The 20,218-nt window shown below is 40.6% G+C and overlaps 1 protein-coding gene across 2 annotated transcripts in view; it reads left to right on the top strand.

Moving 5' to 3' along the window:
* The first annotated feature begins 467 nt into the window (after positions 1-467).
* The window catches only part of LNX1 (ligand of numb-protein X 1), a 113,514-nt gene continuing 93,763 nt past the window's right edge, over positions 468-20,218 (top strand). Inside the window, exons 1-3 of one of the 2 annotated variants that reach the window (XM_019552754.1) lie at positions 468-603; positions 6,621-6,721; positions 17,783-17,863. The gene's annotated coding sequence lies outside the window, so the exon portion shown is untranslated. The remainder of the gene's footprint in view (positions 604-6,620; positions 6,722-17,782; positions 17,864-20,218) is intronic. The other variant, XM_019552755.1, reaches the window with a different exon arrangement.

Here is a 20,218-nt window from a genome sequence, read left to right as displayed (position 1 = left end):
ACCTGATGTTCCTGCCACCTAGGTATTGCAAATTAAGAACTTATCATGTCTTATGTTTTGCCCTGTAAAGAAATAAAAAAAATGGCACAAATGATCTCAAAGAGCTTTCCCAGTGTCAGATCAGTTCAGGACAAAATAATTTGCCACTGATTCAATTTCTAGGCTTTTTAATTCAGCTCTGATTCAGATTTAGTGGCAAGATGGTCACACAATAAAGGAAAATGTAACTCAAAATACAGCTGAATGCACATTCAAACGAAAAGGAAAAGCTCCAAACAACTGTTTAAGCAGTCAGTCTGTGCATGCAGGTATGTGCAGCCACCCTGCCTCTAGGATAAATGACAGGTAGGGCGTGATTTGCTGAACCTTAAATTACTTAGGTTTATGCAGTGAGGCTTTTCTTTTCTACCATTAGTGATGTCACCTATTTCCTTGTGTGCCACAACCAATAAAGGTTTTCTTCCTATAGAGATCAAATTGAGACTTACTGCTCTGTTGTCGGGCAGAATGTTCAACTGCTAAAGTCCATTGATTTCTACCTGCAGAAAGCTGGTCACAGCCCACAAGCCCATATATGACTCAAAGGCACAGGACAACAGAGAGGTAAGTATAAACCATCTTCTGTTCTGACTTTTTATTATTCAATTGTCTCCCACTTGTTTGAAGAAGCAAATGTGAAAGGAAATACTCATGTGAACAAACATTATACTTTTTTAGAAACAAAACTTTTAAGTGTGGGATAGTATCATAGCCTTTGTAATTATGAAGTAAAACCATAGCAGCAGCAGTGAATTTTCACTGCAGCATACATTTATGGTTCAGTCCCTCTGTAACCTGATGCATTCTCAAAGAAAGAAGGCCTTGCAACTTAATTGCAGTGTTACTGTATTCAATCTTAACTGGTTTTAAAATACTAGTCTAGCTGCCAGGGACAGTAGCAAACTTAGTTCACTAAATTGTGTTAGCTAGTCTTGTTTTGTTTCTTCTTCTTTTTCCTGAGAAAACTTAAGTCTTTGATGAAGAATATTAAAATTGAATTGGTGTGTATGGAAAAAAGTTATTGAACAAAAACTGCTTCAACAAATTGTTTGCATGTATGCAAACTTCTGTAAACCCATCCCCACTCCTCCCCTCCCCCCACCATTTTGCATCTGTAATTTCATTAAGCCATTGGTGTAAATTAGGGCCATATTCTTCCTTGCTCTATCTCCCAGTCTCAGGATTTTAATTGCCTTTTAAAAAATGAGTTCAGTTTGGATCAGTGTCTTTTGGCACATACTGTATTCTATGTGGTTAGTCTTACCGTCAAATTTTAACTGAAAACAGCTGACATCTTCCTCCACAAGCTGCAGTAATGAAGGCAAAGACAGTTTGTGAATTCAGATACATACCTTTATGACAGTGAATTCATTTCAATGAGTCTGCTCACGTCCATAAAGCTGAGCACATATACAGGAGTTCACAGGTCCTGAAATTATATTGGAATATAAATATGAAGGCCCAATTCAGCAACACAGTTAAACAACCTTAAATCATCCATGTTCAGCAAAGTATTTATGTACCTGGAGCCAAAAAGACATAGGCAGGTGTCTAAGATTAAGCAAGTACCTAAAGGTTTTGTTGATTGACCTCTTAGATTCCTTTAACATCCATAAGAATTGATTAAAAATAAATAAAGTATCCAGAACACAGGTGTATGTCATGCTTTTCCTTTACAGTTTTAATGTATAGCAGAATTATTCAGCCATAAATAAAAATAGCAAATCTGGTCTTACAAGTCCTCAGTAGGAGCTATATCATCCTATCAGTTTTTACATGTAACTATACTGTGGGATACTAGGTAAAAATGGAGCCTTTTCCTAGGGGTCCTTCTATTTGCTTAGTAAGGTTCTTGCAGTTACTATTGGTATCAAGACAACTCTGGCTAGGGACAGAAATTACACATAAACTGGTATAAGTGATAATAAACCAGGTCAAATCTGTAACACAACAGAAGTTCAGTTCGCGTAAATCACTCTAAAATGGCTGAACCAGTTTAAGGTAAACCTGGATGGATGTAATATCAGACTTAAATGATTTAGGTTAAATCAGTTTACTGAACTTCTGTCTCAGATCCCCTCCAGATTAAAGTTAACTCACAGTCCCCCAACATCCCAGGATTCTTTGCACTTGCCCTGCAACCCACCTCCCTCTTGCAGCGTTGGTGGGCTAGCATTGGCCCAAGCTGTCTGCTGTAGCCAAGAAGGGAGGTATGTTTTAGCACCCCATGGCTTCTGGCTTGGGCCACTGCAGGCATGTTGCTGCATTTCCTGAACCAAAAGTGGCTGTCTGTTCACTTACTTTTCATTTCAATCTACACAGCTTAGACTAACCTGTGAAGATTGAATTGATTCAGCCTGAGGCTTTTTTACTGTCTGTACTTAGCATGACAGTTTATAAGAACAACACTTTATGTTATCTGTACTGAAAAAAACCCCCAAAAGCAATAATCTGTAAATGAAATTTTAGAATTCATCCTTGGGTTATGTAAGGTACTTGGAAAGATGCTTTCCTGTGGGGGGTTCTATGCTAAAATACTCTAATCCACTTCTTTCCTGAGACTGGAGTTGGAAAATTCTTCTTAAGGAAGTAATCTGTTAATAATTTACTATTTTATACTCATCCACCCAAAAAACTCTGAGCCTATATTTATTTTCCAAAAATATAAATTGGAACAAGCTGGGAAAGCTAGTCCATTAGCTAGCTTTTGCTTGCCACCTGAAAATACTCCTCCTGCTGCTGCCATTCCTTTTACTCACTTGGAATCCGCCTCCATTTCACTAAATGAACACTGTTTCATAGAGGATTGTGAGTTTTGTTTGGGCGTTAACTACTGCAGGCCTTTATTGTAGTATTGAGCTGGAAAAAGAAATATTCCTGGCTCAATATAGTTTTTGTTGATCAGAAAAGCAAATTGAAATAGTCTGTGTGAAAAGTCTGAAGCATCCAGTCTCTCCTGCAAGACAAAATTTTTGTGCAAAATGCAAATACGGTACGTATATGGGATGAGATGATATACTCAGTTAAGTTGTAGAATATCCAATGAGATGACTATTCAATGAATATTAAGTGAGATGATATACTCACTTAAGTTGTAGAATATTCAATTATTGCATTGCACATAATACATAATAAATCAAGCAGTCATTTCATGCAGTAAGGCAAATAATAAAAGGCTTATCTTGCTGAGAGTGCAATTCAAAGAGATACTGTCAGATGTGGAGAATTTGAAAACATGGCCTACCTTTTAAAATAGCCCCAGTCTTTCAGACTGATTTGCTTAGGTAGACCCCATATGGCTTATCAATTACATGGACCAAAGGCCTATCAATTTCAGTGGACTCCCTGTAGGCGAACCTCTTTGTGGGGTACAGAAGAGCCCATTTTTGGTGAAAATGTCCACATATTGAAAGCATGACAACATTAAAATTTTGCACCAGCTTGAAATGCAAAAACAATTGTTTCACCAAATAGTCACACAAAGAAAATGTGATGTGTAAAGCAGCACGATTGTATGAATCTTCCCAGAATACACCGTCTGTTTTTTTGGAACACTCAAGTCTGACTGTTTTTTAAAAATCACAACCTAATATCAGATCAAAATATGTGATTTGTGGATACTGATTGTAAAAATAGAAACCTTTACCTTAAATAAATATATGGTTTGCACCAAGTGGATGGAGCCAGCTTTGGTTGTACTCAACTCAGCAATACTCCAAACACACTCCTCTGAAAACAAAACCAAAAGCAAACCAATGATTTATGAGTACATTCTAGATGCTGCTTGGCTGGAGGTTCCTTTAAGAGTCCTTCCGAAGCTTTCCTGTGCATTGCTCTGACTCTGGCAAGATTTCTTACTGACAGAGAAAGATTTGGCTCAATAGTGTGAATGGTGGGAGCTCATCCCTTCCCTATCTTGTATGATTTTCAAAGCCTACTTGTACTGTGTAAATATTAATGGTTTAAAAAACTGCTTCTACATTTCCTTTTCTGTCCACCTTTTAAGGCCAGTTTTGCCTGCAGACATTCATTAACATACTTAACAGTGCCAGAACTACAGCAGTACTTTGCGAGTAGAATTTAATACTATGGAACTCTATGGTAACCATGTTTCATCCTAGGTTCAATTCATTGAAGTCATCTAACTGTACTATACTTAGGAAAGTATGGAAATGTGGCAGAAAAAAGATGAGCTACTGTAAATGTCTAAGCTTCATAGGAGAAAAAAAGTGTTAGACCTTGATCTGTGCAACCCCTTCACTCTTATTCCATGTTATATGCTGACAGGGAACAGAACAGTATCAGCTCATAACTCCTAGCTGTTTTTTCACCACTGGACTAAGTTATAGCAAACTTGGGGTCCACACCCACAGAACCAGGTCCTAGAAAGAGACACCACTACAGCCTCAGAAGTAACTATTTTCCTCACCCACAAATTGCCCACATGCACTGACTGACAAAAACATGACTGTATTAAGCCTCTTCATATTACAAAGAATGTTATGAGTGTATTAATGGTAAGGAGCAAAGCATGTATGTTAATTAGCACTGCATGTTAAATGGAGTATTTTTAATGGAGTTACACTGACATCAATCTGAAGCAAGGCAGTGATGAATCAAGTTCAGTGAGTAGTGCCATTCCATTCTCTGTGGCAGTATTCACACATGTTACTCAACATGAGTAAGTGTGGCAGAATCAGACCCTAAAGAGTGGTTAGGTTTTGTTTTGTTTTTTAATGGTTTATTGTCCAGTTCCCTTATGGGACTATTCACGTGATCAAAGTTTATAAGTATTCATATTTGCAGAGCAGGGAACCTGGTGTTGTTGTCAGTAACTGTAAACTGTTGGAAACAGTGGTATAGCATGGAAACATTTATACAGCTTTAACTTTAGCTGTTGTATTCATGCTGCAATACTTAGCACTCTCATCTTATTTTTCATTTTGGAAATGTATTATAAATATAAATTCACAACATCCTGCAAGACAGGGCCTGAGTGCTGTTGAATCCATTTTCTAGATGAAATAAAGGGCCAGATGGATGGGTTATTTGTCAAGTCGCTGAAGACAGTCAGTGTTAGAGACGATATAAAAGGGATGATGTGTATCTGAGTGGTGTGGAAGAGGTGTCATGAGAAAATAACTAAACTTCCCTGCTTGCCCTCTGGAAGTAAAAGGTGGGTGAGGTATGTATTATGTTTCCCTTCAGCAAAAAAATACAGCAACTTATCCAGAGCCCTCAATGGAAAAAATTATTGGAACTAAATTCCCCACCTTTTCTGAATAAGTTTGCCTATCACTAGCACCCACCACTGGTATGCTTTTTAGATACACCTAAAGAATTTTTTGCTTGTCCTTCCAATAATTTCTTTCCTTGACTATCAGCTAGCAATGACCAGCCGTAAGATCTGACACTGAATTCAACCAGCCCATCCTTCACTCTAAACCCCCCAAATCTGTCTCCATTTGAGATTAAATGAATGAGTAGAATCATTCCATCCTCATTCGTTAACTCAGGGGTGTCAAAGATATGGCCCACAAACTGGATCCAGCCCATGAAGCCCCATCACGCAGCCCCCATTGCTGCCTTTTTGTCTGAGTTGATCAGCCCTGAGTTTGACACCCCTCCACTAACCCCTTACAGTTTTAAGCAACTGACTGCAGTATGTTTGAGATCCAATAACTGTATTTGAATTGGGAATAGATTGCTAGTCTAGAATGCATCCGTAGTGAAGTCACATGCTTCTCAGGTGTGTTTTCTAGTTCCTGCTGACTTTCCATGCTGCCACAGCTACCCTGCTAGCTAGTGTGAAACTTGTGTGCAGGTACACAAGTTGGGCACACAAGCAGTAGTCATATCAATGACTGCCCGTTGTCAGCAGAATCAGGACTAACGAACTCTAGGGTTGTGCCCACATTCAAGTTGGAGGGAAGACTGCAGCACCTGCACACATACATGAGCTGGCTTTAATTTACCTGTCTTGTCCCCCACTAACAGTGAAGCCTTGTACAGGTCTGCTGGGTTCAGCTATCTGCAATATGCACACAGGGCCTCCTCTCTTGTTGTTACTTCACTGTTGTTGGCACCTGAGTTAGCTAGATTAGCATTAGCTCAGGAACCTGTGCTTCCATTGTACCTTCAAATGCAGTGTAGATGTAATCCCAATAGAGCATAGGCACATAGGGTGAAATTTTAGATCCAGTGATAGTTTTGCCATTGACTTCAGTGGAGTCAGGATTTCACCCAGAATGCTTTTTTACTCAAATAGATGTACCATCAGAAGATCTAGCCCTGAAAGAAAAAGATCTTTCTTTTTCCTTACTGAGATCCAGGATTACTGTATCTGCTGCTATATCAGAATGTGTCTCCACTGTTATAATGCAATATAAAAAATATGTGCCCATGTCAAAAACATGTAGTTAGTAGCCAGTATGGTGAAAGGGGGAAGGTGTGTAAGATAGCTTATAAGAAATGAAGAAGGGAGTATATGACAACTCTTGCCTGCGCTTAGATGCCTATGTCCAATTGAGATTCACAGCCTGACTGGGAATCTAACTCCTGGATCTGTACCTGCCTGACAGGAATTCATTGTGTGATGCTGGAAAAGTCAGTTAAGCCCTCGGAGGTTCAACAAACCAATCCGTGGAATGGGCAGAGGAAACCTGGGTTTACATGGGATGTTGTGAGTATTAATTAAATCGTTTGTAAAGTACTTTAATTACACCATATCATCACACAGCCCCTTTCATTTATGGATCTTAAACTGCAACACACTCACCAGTGCAGTATTATTGCAATTAGCAATCACATGTTCTCTGTTATATAGTTAGATTATTAAATATTATATAATGGTTATTTCATGTTAGAACCTGATAAAACATCCTCATTGTTCGATTGTAGCAAATATAAAAAAGAGTCAACTCTACTTTAGAAATTTCAGCAAGGCCAGAGTGCCCTTTTTCAAAAGTGCTTGAGGCACCTAAGGCTCCAAAGAACCAGGTTCACAAAGTGACTGAGATGAGGCAATACGTATTTTAGCTTACTTACAGTTATACTGAGCTCCCACAGTAGAACATGCAAACCTGAGTTGGCCACCTAAGTTCCTTATAGACTGAATGACAAGTGGTAGGCACCTAGGAGTGGGGTTGACAATAGCCAGCATGGTGAACAAGGAAATGCTGAAGCGTGTATATGACTGGACTCTGGCCTGCGATTAGGAGCTTGTGTCAAACTCAAATTCATAGCCTGTACTGCCTTCCTGCACTCAGATGCATGAGTTGTTCTTTTAGATTCAGATACTTATCTCAGTTCTCTTTTGAAAATACAACTGCTGGAGGAGGAAGTGCTTACTTTTTGTCCTAGTAGCCTAGTCATTTACAGGTGTTCTCTAGGAACTAAGCAGATGTAGATTCAATATCCTCAGCCTGGAAGTGTCTCTAATCCACGTTTCCCCCTCTTACAGAGTGCCTTAACCACCAGGTAAGAACTTCCCACTGAAGCTGTGTAAAAAGTGATGCAAGATTCACAGGACCAGATAAAACTCAGAGCATGACTGTAGCCTACAGAGGACCTTGCTTCCCAGTAAGGGAATTCTGGGTTTTATTCCCTAGTCCAAGATTACTTGCACATTTTGCATGAAACATTGATGCAAGTAAGGGCTGAGGCTCAATTTTTGTAGATCACATTGTTATACTCCAGTGCCTCTGTCCCTCCTCAGCGCTTTTCTGGATCTGATCCTTTGCTCCTAACTAATGTCTGAAACTGTGACAGAAGTTCTTAGGTAATGTAGAGGCTTATAAAAATGTATCCTTTAGCCTAAAGAATAGTTTTAAGTGCATTCTACTTCCAAGTTACTAATGAGAGACAAGGGCTATAGCGAAAGGGAGAATGAGAGTGTTCTCTCCAAAGTCCTTCTCATCATAAACACAATATCCCTTATTCTTTCACTGTATATCTTTTTCCCATTTACTGCAGTTGCTGGCACTGTTGGACTTTATTGCCCTTCTTTTCATCTTTGTTTGTGTCCTGAGATTAATCATCTGGCAGTCCTGCAGTATGCTGTTTTGTTTTTTGAAACAACGCTCTGTGGTGTAGTACAATGGTGCTTCCCCCACCTCTAGTTCCACCCCAGCAGCATCTCTGATCAATGCTGTGTCCCACTCTCTGAAGGTAGCACAGCAGACAGCCAACCAAAGGACTCACTGCAACAGGAACTGACTGGGGGTGCGAGAGCCTTATAAAGGGAGTATCTGAACCTGGAAAAGGAAAGTAGATCAGAATAGTTTCTTCCTGAGCTGGGAATGAGCACACCAGTGCTATGTATTGTTACCCTGTGATGTATAGCCCCAGTCATACTGGCTCAATTCTCCATGTAAATATAATACTGCCAGTATGCTCTGCTGATCAATGTGGAGCCACAGAAAGGATTGTACAGAGATTAAGAATTATTGTTAATCTGTGTTCAAGTTAAGTCTTTCAAATATCCGTTTATTTTTAGTTCCTTTGTAAACTACTGTAATTCTTCTAATATATGGGTGAAGTAAGTAGAGCCTGGACATTTGTCTCACCATTGTGCATGGCTTACATGTTGACTGGGAAAATGTTCCACTGCACGTGTGAAGGGTCATTTCACTGAGGGTCTAGTTGAGCATACAAACGTGCAGTACACCTCTGGCTTCCCAGACCCAGCTATTTGAAATCCTCAAGCATCCTCTCAGGTTTGCCTGGGAGTTACTCTAGTTTTCCCTGGACTTGGGTTCCAGGAATCTGGAGCACAATCATCAGGAAACCACCTGGCTTTCCTAAGGCCAACCAAATGAAGACCAAAGCAGAGTCAAGCTGTCCACCCACCAACTTTCCTCCTGGTTTGCCATCTGAATATATTAAGCCTCCCAAATATCCAATGGTTTTTAACATGTATTAGTTCCTATAAAGCAGGGCCATAATTTATGAAAAATATTAATAAAGGGAGCTATTTCAACTTAGACTTCTTTGGTGGATACATTCATCCAGATGGTATAACTCATGTCGTGGTTTGGGGTTTATGTTTGTATAGAATGTTAATTTAATAAAGGAGTATAAAGTTGTTAGCGCAGTGAGTTTGCATTGGCTGCATTACTCCCATGTCACAAATCCCTGGGTGAAGCAGGTCACTCTCAACCACTGCCAACATAAATATTATGCCACAGAATCAAATTTTTGTTTATGTCATATTATGGAGGAAAGCTACATTATAATATTTTAAAGAGGGTTTTGTAGTTTGTTTCTTTCTTACTGTTTCTCAGACTGGACTGTCTGCTATGGAGATTTACCCTCTTGCACAGCTAACCAGATTTTTCAAACTGTGGGAAGCAAAAACAATTTATTTAGAGCAAGCAAATCCCTTTCTAAAAACATGGTGTTATGGTCTTGTTGATCATAAAGAATGGTGTTAAGGACTTGTTGACCACACCTTCTACCACCATTTAGCTGTTTCTTCCTCACCAGCTTCATAACCAAAATGCCTTATCCACTTCTTTCTTCCAGTCTCTTTCTTCTCCCCAGTACTTACTGTATTTACTTGATTAAAAGACAAGATTTTTTCCCCCCCTTTTAACATAGTGGGAAAACCCCTCACCCTACAATTGAGTACAGGGTAGCAAAGGATTGCAGGCAGCTGTTGCAGCTTTGGCTCCAGCCCCAGCCCAGGGTTGGGAGAGCCAAATCCACAGCTACTGCCTGCCCCCACTGCCTCCACTCTTCCTCCACAGACTCAAGCCCCACTGCCCCCAGTCTCCCTGCCTTACCACTTCTCCCCCCTCTGCCACACTGTTTGTTACCTTTGCTCTGCACAGGCAGGCTCCATCCTCCCTGGAGCATGGAGCACAGAGCGCATCCTGTAGCCAGGCCTGTAGCAGCAGCGCTGGCTCTCCACCCCTGCTACAGGGCCAGACTGGAGCCATGCTCAGGCTGCAGCAGAGGTGAAGCCTGCTGGTGCAGAGCCAAGATAATGAGGGGTGGGGAGGCAAGCTGAGGGGTAGAGACTTTGGGAAGGGAAATGGGAGGAGTGGGGGCCAGGACCCAAGGATGCAGGGGGTAGAAGTGGTGGAGACAGGGGAAAGGGATCAGGAGCCTGAGGCTGCAGGGGGTATGCACAATGCAGGGGTAAATAGGAGAGGGGGCAAGTTGCCTGATTGTCTCACTGCCTGCTGCACTGCCTCCACATTGCCCCATTACTGCCCTCCACCACCCCCACATGCCCGGCACCTCCACATGCCCTGAACTGCCTCCCCTACTCTCTGCCCCCTCATCACCTCTTCCTGTACTGCCTGCAGTAGTGTGGGGGAGGGGATAAATTTGAGATGATCCTCCAATAATTAGAATACATACATAGAAAATTATAATAAATTTATAAAATCTCCATATATAGAATCTAATTATTGGGGGTTGTCTTAAATTCAGGGTCATGTTCTATTTGGGTAAATATGGCACCTACTGAAAACAGCTTGGGACTTTCCTGAGGGCCCATTGTACCACCAGACAGGAGTGAGGGAAAAAGTTGGGAGTCCATCCTTTTCCAGCTAGTGGGAGAGCCTGGGAAGCAGCTTTAGGATTCACTGGCTTCTCCAAAGGAGGCTAGAGATCAGGTCTTTCGCACTAGTAAAAATTAGATGTTTCCTAACGCCTGGTGAGCTACAAAACAAATGCGCACTTGGGGCATGCCTCCTTGCAGGTGTGTAACTTGTCTGACAATATGAGCCCCTACCAGGCCTGATCTGCCATAGATAGCAGGGGAAAGAAAACTGGCTTTTAGAGTTAAATATTGTGTGTGGAATTAAAGCCTTCCCCCCGAAGTGTTTATGCATGTGAGAAATCCAGGGGTGCAAACAAATATATTTTATTTTAAGTTTAGCACTTTATTCTATAATTGTAGGGATTTCTGTGATGGATTATAGGTACCAGAGACTGTAAAGGGACTGTGTCTATATGGATTCTTGTCAAGTTGTCGTAACTCTGGATGTGGTGCAGCTTTCATTACGTCAAAGCAAACCAGCATATTTAAATCAAAACTCAGAAAAAATAATTCTGCTGTAGGATCTGCAGGACAATGGAAGAAGTGTCCCAGGAAGAGGTCTTAAAAACCTTTCCTGGGAGGTGTTCAAGAAGAGGCTGGATAGGCATCTGTCTGAGATTAAGGAAAGGAGAGATGACCCTTCAGGTTCCCTTCGGTCTCTGCGATGGGGGGCTTTTCACTGTCTTCAGAGATAGGCAGCCAAAGTAAATAAAATCCTGTCATTTTGCCATGCCAAAAACATGACCATAAAGTTCAAGTGTGTGCTAGAGCAGTCAGCCAAACGACAGCGTAATGCAACTTCTGTTACCTAACTATTAATATAATTTGTATAATATAGTGTATGAAATGGTGATGGCATTTAGTATGCCAATTAAGGGAGCACATGTTAGGAAGCAGTCTGGGAACCAATCAGAATTACTCACAATAATTTTATTTGGACCATATGATTGGCTGATTTAGGATAGGTAGTATGCATTTGTGAAGCAGTTTGCTTGTGCCTGTTGGCTTTGCCACAACAACTTGTTTTTGTAATCTTAGACAGTGGTTCAGTTACAGGACTGTCAGTCAAAGGCTGCTTTTATTGAACTATACAGAAAGTAGGAAACCTTAGGAAACATCTGATACCAGTTGTAGTATATTTTCAAATTATTGACCATTGTGAATCTCATCAGAAGTACCACATATTGTTATGGTAAGTCTATTAATGCTCATATTCATTGTAAGCTGAATAACTGCTGTAGAGATAAGTTAATTTTTAAATTTATTATTATCTATTGCAAGGTATTATGTTATCAATATAATTTATACATTAATATAAATGATCTATATTATAATTTATTAATCTGCTATTTAGAAATAAATTAATATTTTTAAATATAAATATATATATATTTTTTGGTAAAAATCTAGTTGGTCTAATAAAAATTATCGCCTCTACCACAAGTCCTGATTGCTTTTTCCTTTAGACCACTATGGCTACAACCTGGATACCTGACACTGAGATAATAAGAAACTTGTAATTCTCTTGTGCTATGTCCCCTATTTCTGTGTACCTCCTACCCAATCCTCCTTCCATTCCAACCTTTCTCAAATTCTTTTGGATCTGAAATGTTTAATTCTTGTTCTCAGAGCTGGAAACGTTGTATCTGAAGTTTAGGATTGTGTGTGACGGAGGGGAAGAGAATAGGCTTCAATGTGTTCTGATCAGATGTTTTGCTTACACAGTAAGGAAAAACTTCGTTGAAAATGAGTTTGTTGTATAAATTTCCATGAGAGCCATGGAATATAGTGTATGTCAAAGAAACTGGTTCAGAGTTTTTAATTACTTTACATAAAGGAGCACTGTGGATTTTCTGTTAAACTTCAAGCTTGACCTACAGTCTAGAAGTTATGTGCTGTTAGGTTTTTGTGTTAATTAGGGTGTGGCTTTGATTACTGGCAGTGCTGCAAAGTGATCTGCTACCACTAGCAAGGATTCTGAAAAGACACTCTGAAAAAGGGCCTCTTTACCTGTACTGTGTGAAATGATTTTTCCCTTTAAGTCAGCCCTGTCAATGCATCCTAGACTCTGAAAGTCAGGCTGAATTCCTCTATGCTTTGTCATTATCTCAAGGAATAATGAATAAACTTCAAGTGCAGAATGCTTTCCTTGACATATACACTTCAGTTAGCAGTTTAGCTACATCCATAATAGGCCTCACTTCAGCAAGGGTTTCTGTTAGTGAGGTATGAAAGAAAGAGAATACAATCTGATTCTCTTCTCTGGATGAAAGCAGATTTTAAAAAGAAAAGTGGAAAGAGATGGTGAGAATACAGAGTAGGAATGGTGCTTCCAAGATCTGATGGAAATAATATTTTAGTGGTCTAAACATCAGGATTAATTTATTCTGTCTCTGGAAGCAAAGGTTGAAAATCTAGGCAGAGCTGATTTCATTAATGAAGTTTCATGTAATTTAGTATCTTCATTTTCAGCCACGACCATGGAAAATAAAACGTTCTTTAGCAGTAATGGACTGAATGGAGGTTATGAAGGATCTTGTTACAGTCAGTCTATGTGGTTTCCTGCTGCTCTTGTGGAACATGCCAAATATTAGGTGATTGCTTTTGTCCACCCCAGAAGTACTGCCATTCAATGGTGGAGTATGCATGTAAACTGTAAGCTACATCAGTATGAAAGGTGCTGAATTTAGTAGAATTCACTTTGAATTCAGTAGAACATGACAGTAGCTACTACTAAGAAGGCTGCTCCCTTGTTCTTTGACAGGACAGCATTGGAATGGATATAATTCATGCCAAACAGTTTTGAGGTGTTCTACTGGGTATGCGACTGAAATTCTTAGTTTTCACATGGTTGTCGCATGCAGTTGTCCTTGATCATTATTATTGCTTAAACATAATTAATACAATAGACAAAATGGGTACAAGGCATTGTTTGAGACCTAATTTAAAATGCCTTTTTATTGGAATTTTGCTTAATTTTACAAAAAAATCCTCATTTCTCAAGGAAAATTTAACAACTACAGTACTCTAACACCAGCATAATGCTAGTTTAAAAAAACTAATGAAATAAATTATGTCCATTGCTCTGACAGATCATTAATATTATAAATACACTGTTGGAGACTAATTCCTTCTTTGCATGGACAGTTTTAGATAAATTGGTTACACACCCTAACTATAGGTTAATAATAAAATACAAGCTAATAATTAAAAGCAAGATCACAATTGTCTTATAACATGAGCAGGTGCAGTGTTTTAATAAGGGTGGTTGAGTATGTAAAGTGATCAGAGATTAAGCCTAGAAGAGGCATTGGGTTTTTTTGTTTTTTGGGGGTTTTTTGATGCCAGAAAAACTTTTTGTGATTATCTATTTGACTTCCTATAACATAGGTCAAAGGACTTGCCTGTACTAATTCCTTTTTCCCTAGTAACTTTCAAGTAGCTCGTGTTAACGTAATGATTTTTTTGGACTCTTGCAAATATTTTTGTGCATATTTTCGAAGATTCAGGTATTATATTGATATGCTTACTAATCAGTGGCAGTCGAATATTGATGTTTGCTTCATAAGCACTGAAGATGTATATAGATGGCCAATTTGAAATCCAAGAATGTTTACGTATACATTAAGACAGAATTTTTTCCACCTTCTCTTATCCTTTTGCTTATAGCCATTTCTATAATCTCTGTTCTACTGTCTAATATAGCAGGTAACAAACTTCTTTCAGAATCAGTGCAGTGCTGTTTTCTGAATCTGCTTATAAAGGGTATGCTAAAGAATTACAGCCAGTAGCATGTCCCCCAAATTTGACACTGTGTGTAATTTCTGTGGCATACCGCTGCCTGGTGCCTGCAGTCTCTACCACAAAGATCTGCCTTGCAGAGTTTGTTGTTTTGTCTAATACATTGCCACTTTCAGAGGCCTGCCTCAGCAAGACTTGTTTGCAGCAGGATCTTTCTTACTGCTGCAGAACATGGCCTTAAGGAAACAAAATCTCTCTTTGGTGAAAATAAGCACATCTACTTAATTATAGCACCGTTTCCAGTTTAACCTACTTGGAACGGGTAAACCAACGTAGTATTTCTTATGGGAAAGAGGGAACATGTGGGGAGTTAGAGATTGGGGGTCAGGTGTTCTGTTCCTTCCTCTGACACTTAGCTTGCCATGTGACTTTAGAAAAGGCACTCAATTTTCTCCTTCCTCTGTTTCCTAATCTCTAACCATAAGTGAGATTTTCCTGCTGACAAGGGGGAGTGATGAAGCTTAACAAATCTTTGCAAAGCGCTTTGAAATTCTTTGGTAAAGAGGCATTTTAGAAGTGCAAGCAATCCTTGTGTGTTAACACATAATATTTTTTAGAAATAGCTTGCAGTTGGTAATTCAACAAGTTTTAGATTCAGCCGTGACCATGAAACAAAAAAGTTAATTTCCAGGCAGTATTGCTTAGATAGTTGTTGGCTTTTGACATAGCCCTAATTTCATAAAGACAGGGCAATTTTTGTGACAAGAGTCCATGCAGAGGTACAACAAGCTTCAGTGGAACGGAGGAAAGGAAATTAGGCGTGAGGACAGGTGTTTGTGGAACCTGGCTTAGGAGGTTTAAGTGGCTTAGTTTGAGCTGCCTAAATGTGAGTTAGGTCACTGCATGCAAATGTTCACCACTTGCCAGGAGGAGATACAGGCAGTCAAAGGCAAGTAAATGGGGGAGAGGGTGGGGTGACAGGCCTTGGAAAGTGGTGCTGGCAGATCCAGGTGGGGCTGGTATATCTGCAGAGGTGGCTGGAGAGTCCAAGGATGGGACGGGGAGCTGCCCAGTCTGGGTGGGAGCTGGTTGGGAAGGTAAAAATAGCCTGAACAGGATCAGGGGGGTAAAAACAGCACAACCCTGGGGCTGTGGAGAGTGGCCTGGCTTTCCCTGCCCTGGGACTATGCTAGGAATGGGTACAAGTGTTCACTAGATCAGGTTAACCCATTTTAGGCTGGGTTAATCCCTTACTGAAGAGGTCTGATAAGAATTAACTTTAGATAGGGCATGCCATTTTTAGAATAACTTAAACCATGAGTCAGGTATCTAGGTTGTAGCTGTATTGGTCTAGAGGCAAAAGAAATAAAAACTCATGGCACAGGTGATATCTTTTATTTAAACAACTAGATATTTGCAAAAAAAAATTCTTTGAGAGCACTTGTAAACCCAGCCATTTAGATTGCTTCGTTAGGGCAATCTATATGGGATGTGTGTATGCACCCAGATGAAAAGTAATAACACTTTATATTAAGTACTCAGATAAAAATGCATTTATAGTACACTTCCTATCTAAAGCTACTAAGATTAGGAACCAAGTTAACACTACCCCTGAACAACACTGGTATTTACACATGCACACACCACACATATTAAGTTGGCTATGATTCTTCTAGGTCAGGAGGCCAGTCAAGCCAGAAGTGCAGACAGCTAAGCATTAAATATGCACCAGTCTGCTATGCCTCAAAATAAATCTCTTTTTGGCATATACTTAGCATGACACTCAACTACCTATATTTCTGTTTTACGAGGTTGCACACCCAAAGGGAACAAGCCCTGCTTCACTATATGGCTTTCTAGTATCATAGTGAGGTGCTATATGTTTACCCAGGGTAGAAATTTTAAACCAAAACAAAATCCTAAATTGTAAAATTCCCTTGAGATGCCAAGATGCCTTGTTTTTTTTTCTTAATTTAATTTAATTTAATTTAAAAAAAGGACTTTACCAACCAGTCCTAAAGCTTTGCTAGTGAACATGTATGTTCTAAAATGAGTAATTCCTTGGGGTCTGCTTCTTTGTTTTGTTTGTCTGTTTTAAGAAATGGGATTACATGACTCTAACTAACCCAATCCATTGGTAATTCACTTATTACCATGGTATCTGGCAGGACCCTAGTATTTTCATTAAGTTAAAAGTACACATGATCTTGGAATTTGCTTCCCAAATTAGATTTACTCAGGTCCATATATGTTAATTTCTAAGCATTACATGGCACTGACAGACATTATAGCTCCCTGCTGTAACTCATGGCTCTTCACAGGAAGCACCATGAGTTACAGTGATTTCTTCTCCCCCCTCCCCCTCCCAAGCCCCCAAGGCTACAGACATTCGCTGTTCAGTCTGGGGCGGGTGGGGGGGAGATCCAGTTTGCAGCGACTGCATATCTGTAGCCTCTCTCCCCTAATCCTGTTCCAATTCTTCCTCCCTCCCTCCCCAGCTCTGGTGCTGTCTTCAGGATGGGAGAGGAGAGAAGGGAGGAGAAGGAACTTTGACTTAGGTTTTTCCACCCTGTGCTGGAGGGTGAGGTAGGTTGGATTGGATGGTCTGGGAGACATGGGTCTTGTCCCTGTGTGCACGGGGTGGGAGAGCTCTGCAGCAGCAGTTGTCTCCCAGCCAATGCACATCAGGACCTTTCCCAATGTGTTCAAGGCCAGGACACAGCTGCTGCTGCAGTTGGTAGAGCTCTCCTGGCCCCATACTTCTTGCCACCCTCAGCAGAGCCTGGCGGGATCAACCCTGTACTGGGCTCCTCCCATTGGGAGCAAATCTGTGCAGTAGGCTTACTGTACAGTATTTTTTTTGCACAGTAAGCCTAATTCAATTTAATAGCATGTGTAGATGTGCCAAGGATGGTATCTCATGGTCTGTCATTTAAACGGTGATGTAACCTGCTCCTGACTAAGTTGTGAACTGATAAGATCACAGCCAAAGGTACTATCATTCTGTGAAGAACAGATTTTAAATAATGGAAATCAAAGTCTTCGTTTGAATGAATATGTCCTAATCAATTTCAATCGACTATTTAAGTGTGAGATTTTTTTCAGTACTAAGGGTTGGCCTAGTTCTGTTTCCATTGAAATCAATGGTAAATATTCTATTCCATTTGGGAGCAGAGTTAATTCAACAATGAAGGCATTATATTAAGCAAAATAGTAATTTTCTTATTTTGTCAAATTTTGATTATTCCTTTTCGTTTTGTTGTATTGTTTTTAAAGTCCCCAGTCTCTGGCTGGAAACAGACATCACCTTTCTGCCACCATAACAATTTCTATGGCAGCACAAAGGCCAAGCAATCAGATATCCATGCCCCTTTTCTCAACAGAAATTCCCTAAAGTTGTGGCTGAGATGCATATGGTATAAAATTGTATTGTTTTGCCTTTTTTTGCAGAGGATGTTTGCTTTATGGCATAAGAGCATGGAAAGCTCAGGGCTTATCTAGAGATCTTTCAGACGCATTTTAATCTTGCAGGTAAGAAGTATTATTTAGTAGTAATTATTCTGATTTAGCAAAATAAGGCCATAGCAAAGTATGTAAATATAATAGCAAAGTATTTAAATCTGTACTTAATTTTAAGCACATGAACAGTGCCATACATATCTTTCCTTAAAATGACCTTGGTGTCAATTGAGCTATTAGCAAGGTAAAGCTAAGTATATGTTTAAAAGCTTTACATAAAAAATACTAATTTTTGCTTTGTTTTAAATAACATTGCACTCTGTCATATCTCTGCATTTCCATACAGGTTTGTGCAAATTAAGTCAAGCTGGAGGCTAGATTACAACATTTTAGCACAGTATCAAATGGAATTTACATTTTCAAGTTAGGGTGCTAATTAAGACCTTGCAGAATTTATAACTTTATGTTCAGTTTTGAAGAAAGTCTATCAGAATAAGCATAATGAAACCTAAGTGCTCTAAAAAGCTGTTATGGTTCATTAAATACATACTAGAAAGTGACTCTCAAAAACCTTTCTTATTTTTTCCTACTATTGCTTCTACCTTTGGTGTGTTCTTCTTTCAAATACTTACAGGACATGTCTATACATACCTATTAACACACAGCTATAAGCTCCAGAGCTTACTGCTGCCAGGTGCACATCTGCACATGTGCTTGGGTCACAGCAGTTCCAGCTGGCAGGGAGCCTACGGGGTCAGCTTGCCAGCGTAGGGCTGCTCTGACCAGGCTCAGTGTGGTGTGGAGGGGCTGGCTGGGGAACAAGAGTGCTACAGCAAGGAGCTAGCTGGCAGGCAGCCCCTGTACTGAAGCACCCTTGTGCCCCAGCCAACCAGACCAGCATCTACGCGTGTGCTGCTGCACACAAAAACTCCAGAGCAAGGTAGCACTTATATTTTTTTACCCATCTGCAGAGTTTATTAGTTGTGTGTGACCTAATAGGGCCACACATGTAAATGCTGAGACATTTACTGCACAGTTAACTAGGCAACTGCTCAGTAAACGTCTCATGTAGACACATCCACGGGTACCTACTCTGGCCAAAATGTTCTAACCGAGTTCCTAAAGATAAATAGCTTTTAAAAACCTGTATTATACATGACTCAAACAGGGTAGATTTTATGAAATTCTGAGTACCACGTCATCCTCTCCACTTAGTTTGGGTACTCCTGGCCTTTTCAAAATGGGTTTGTTTATTTATTTAGGCAGCTCATTATGAATTTCAGCACTCAACTTTTTTTTATCCCAGAGTAGATCTATAGTGCAAAATTCAGTGCCATGAAGAGAAACCTGGGGCAGGTCTTAAATGTGCTAGCTTTGGTACTGGAAGTTAGGGCTGTGCAAAATTTCAATGAGTGTTTTGCTTTGAAGCTATTTCAATGCATTTCAAGCCCAAAGCAGCAAAATCAAAACTAAACGAAAGGTTCTGAAACAGCGTCAAAACAAAACGAGGGCACTTAAAACATTTTGAAAGTTTCAAAACGTTTTGAGTTTTGAAACCAGACTTGCTTGCAGCTAAACAGAAATTAAGGGGGGGAAAGACTGCTCTGATATTTACATCTAGCTCCCATTTTGATTCCCCAGCTCTCTGATCATTTTCCCAGCTCTTCCCAGGGGGTGTGGGCCCCCAATCTGCAAGTGGGGTTTCAGCAGGCTGCTGCTGCAGGCTGGGGCCAGTACCAGATGCTTGGCACAGCATGCGCCAAGCACCTGGAAGATTGCAATGCTGCTGCTGGCCCCAGCCTGCAGCGGCAGCTTGCTAAACCAGGTGCACAGATCCAGGGCCCCAAGCCCCCAGGAAGAGGTGGGGGAATGTTCTGGGGGCTGGGGAATCAAGTTGGGGGGCTAGGGAATTGAACTGGGGGAGGGGAGGGCTCTTGCATGAGTGCCCAGAGGCCCCAGTCGCCACTGTCAGAGTTGGTGAGTGCGGGGGTTTTGGGTTTGTTTTTGTTTTTTTTTTTTTTAAAGTTCCACACACCAACTGTAGAGCATGCGGATGACAACAAGATGCTACTGCCGGCTGGGGCCAATGCCAGCTCCCGAGTCTGCCTGGTGCAGCCTGCGCTGAGCGCCAGGAAGAACCCAGTACTGGCATTGGCCCCAGGTGGCAGCGGCAGCTTGCTGTCATCCCACACACAGATTCCAGGGCCGTGCCCCCTGGAAGGGCTGCAGGACTGTGACAGACTCCTCCCCAGGGAAGCAGGCCCCTGGATCTATGAGTGGAGGGAAAGACTGCAGCAAGACTTGGATAGGTTACAGGGGTGGGCTAGCAAAAAGAGGATGCGCTTCAACGCTGACAAGTGCAGGGTGCTGCACTTGGGCAGTAGTAACCAGCAGCACACTTATAAGATGGGAAACTCCCTTCTTGAG

Source organism: Crocodylus porosus, unplaced genomic scaffold, assembly GCF_001723895.1.
Source record: "Crocodylus porosus isolate Cpor-Errol unplaced genomic scaffold, CroPor_comp1, whole genome shotgun sequence".
NCBI lineage: Eukaryota > Metazoa > Chordata > Crocodylia > Crocodylidae > Crocodylus > Crocodylus porosus.
This window is presented reverse-complemented; position numbering and strand designations above follow the sequence as displayed.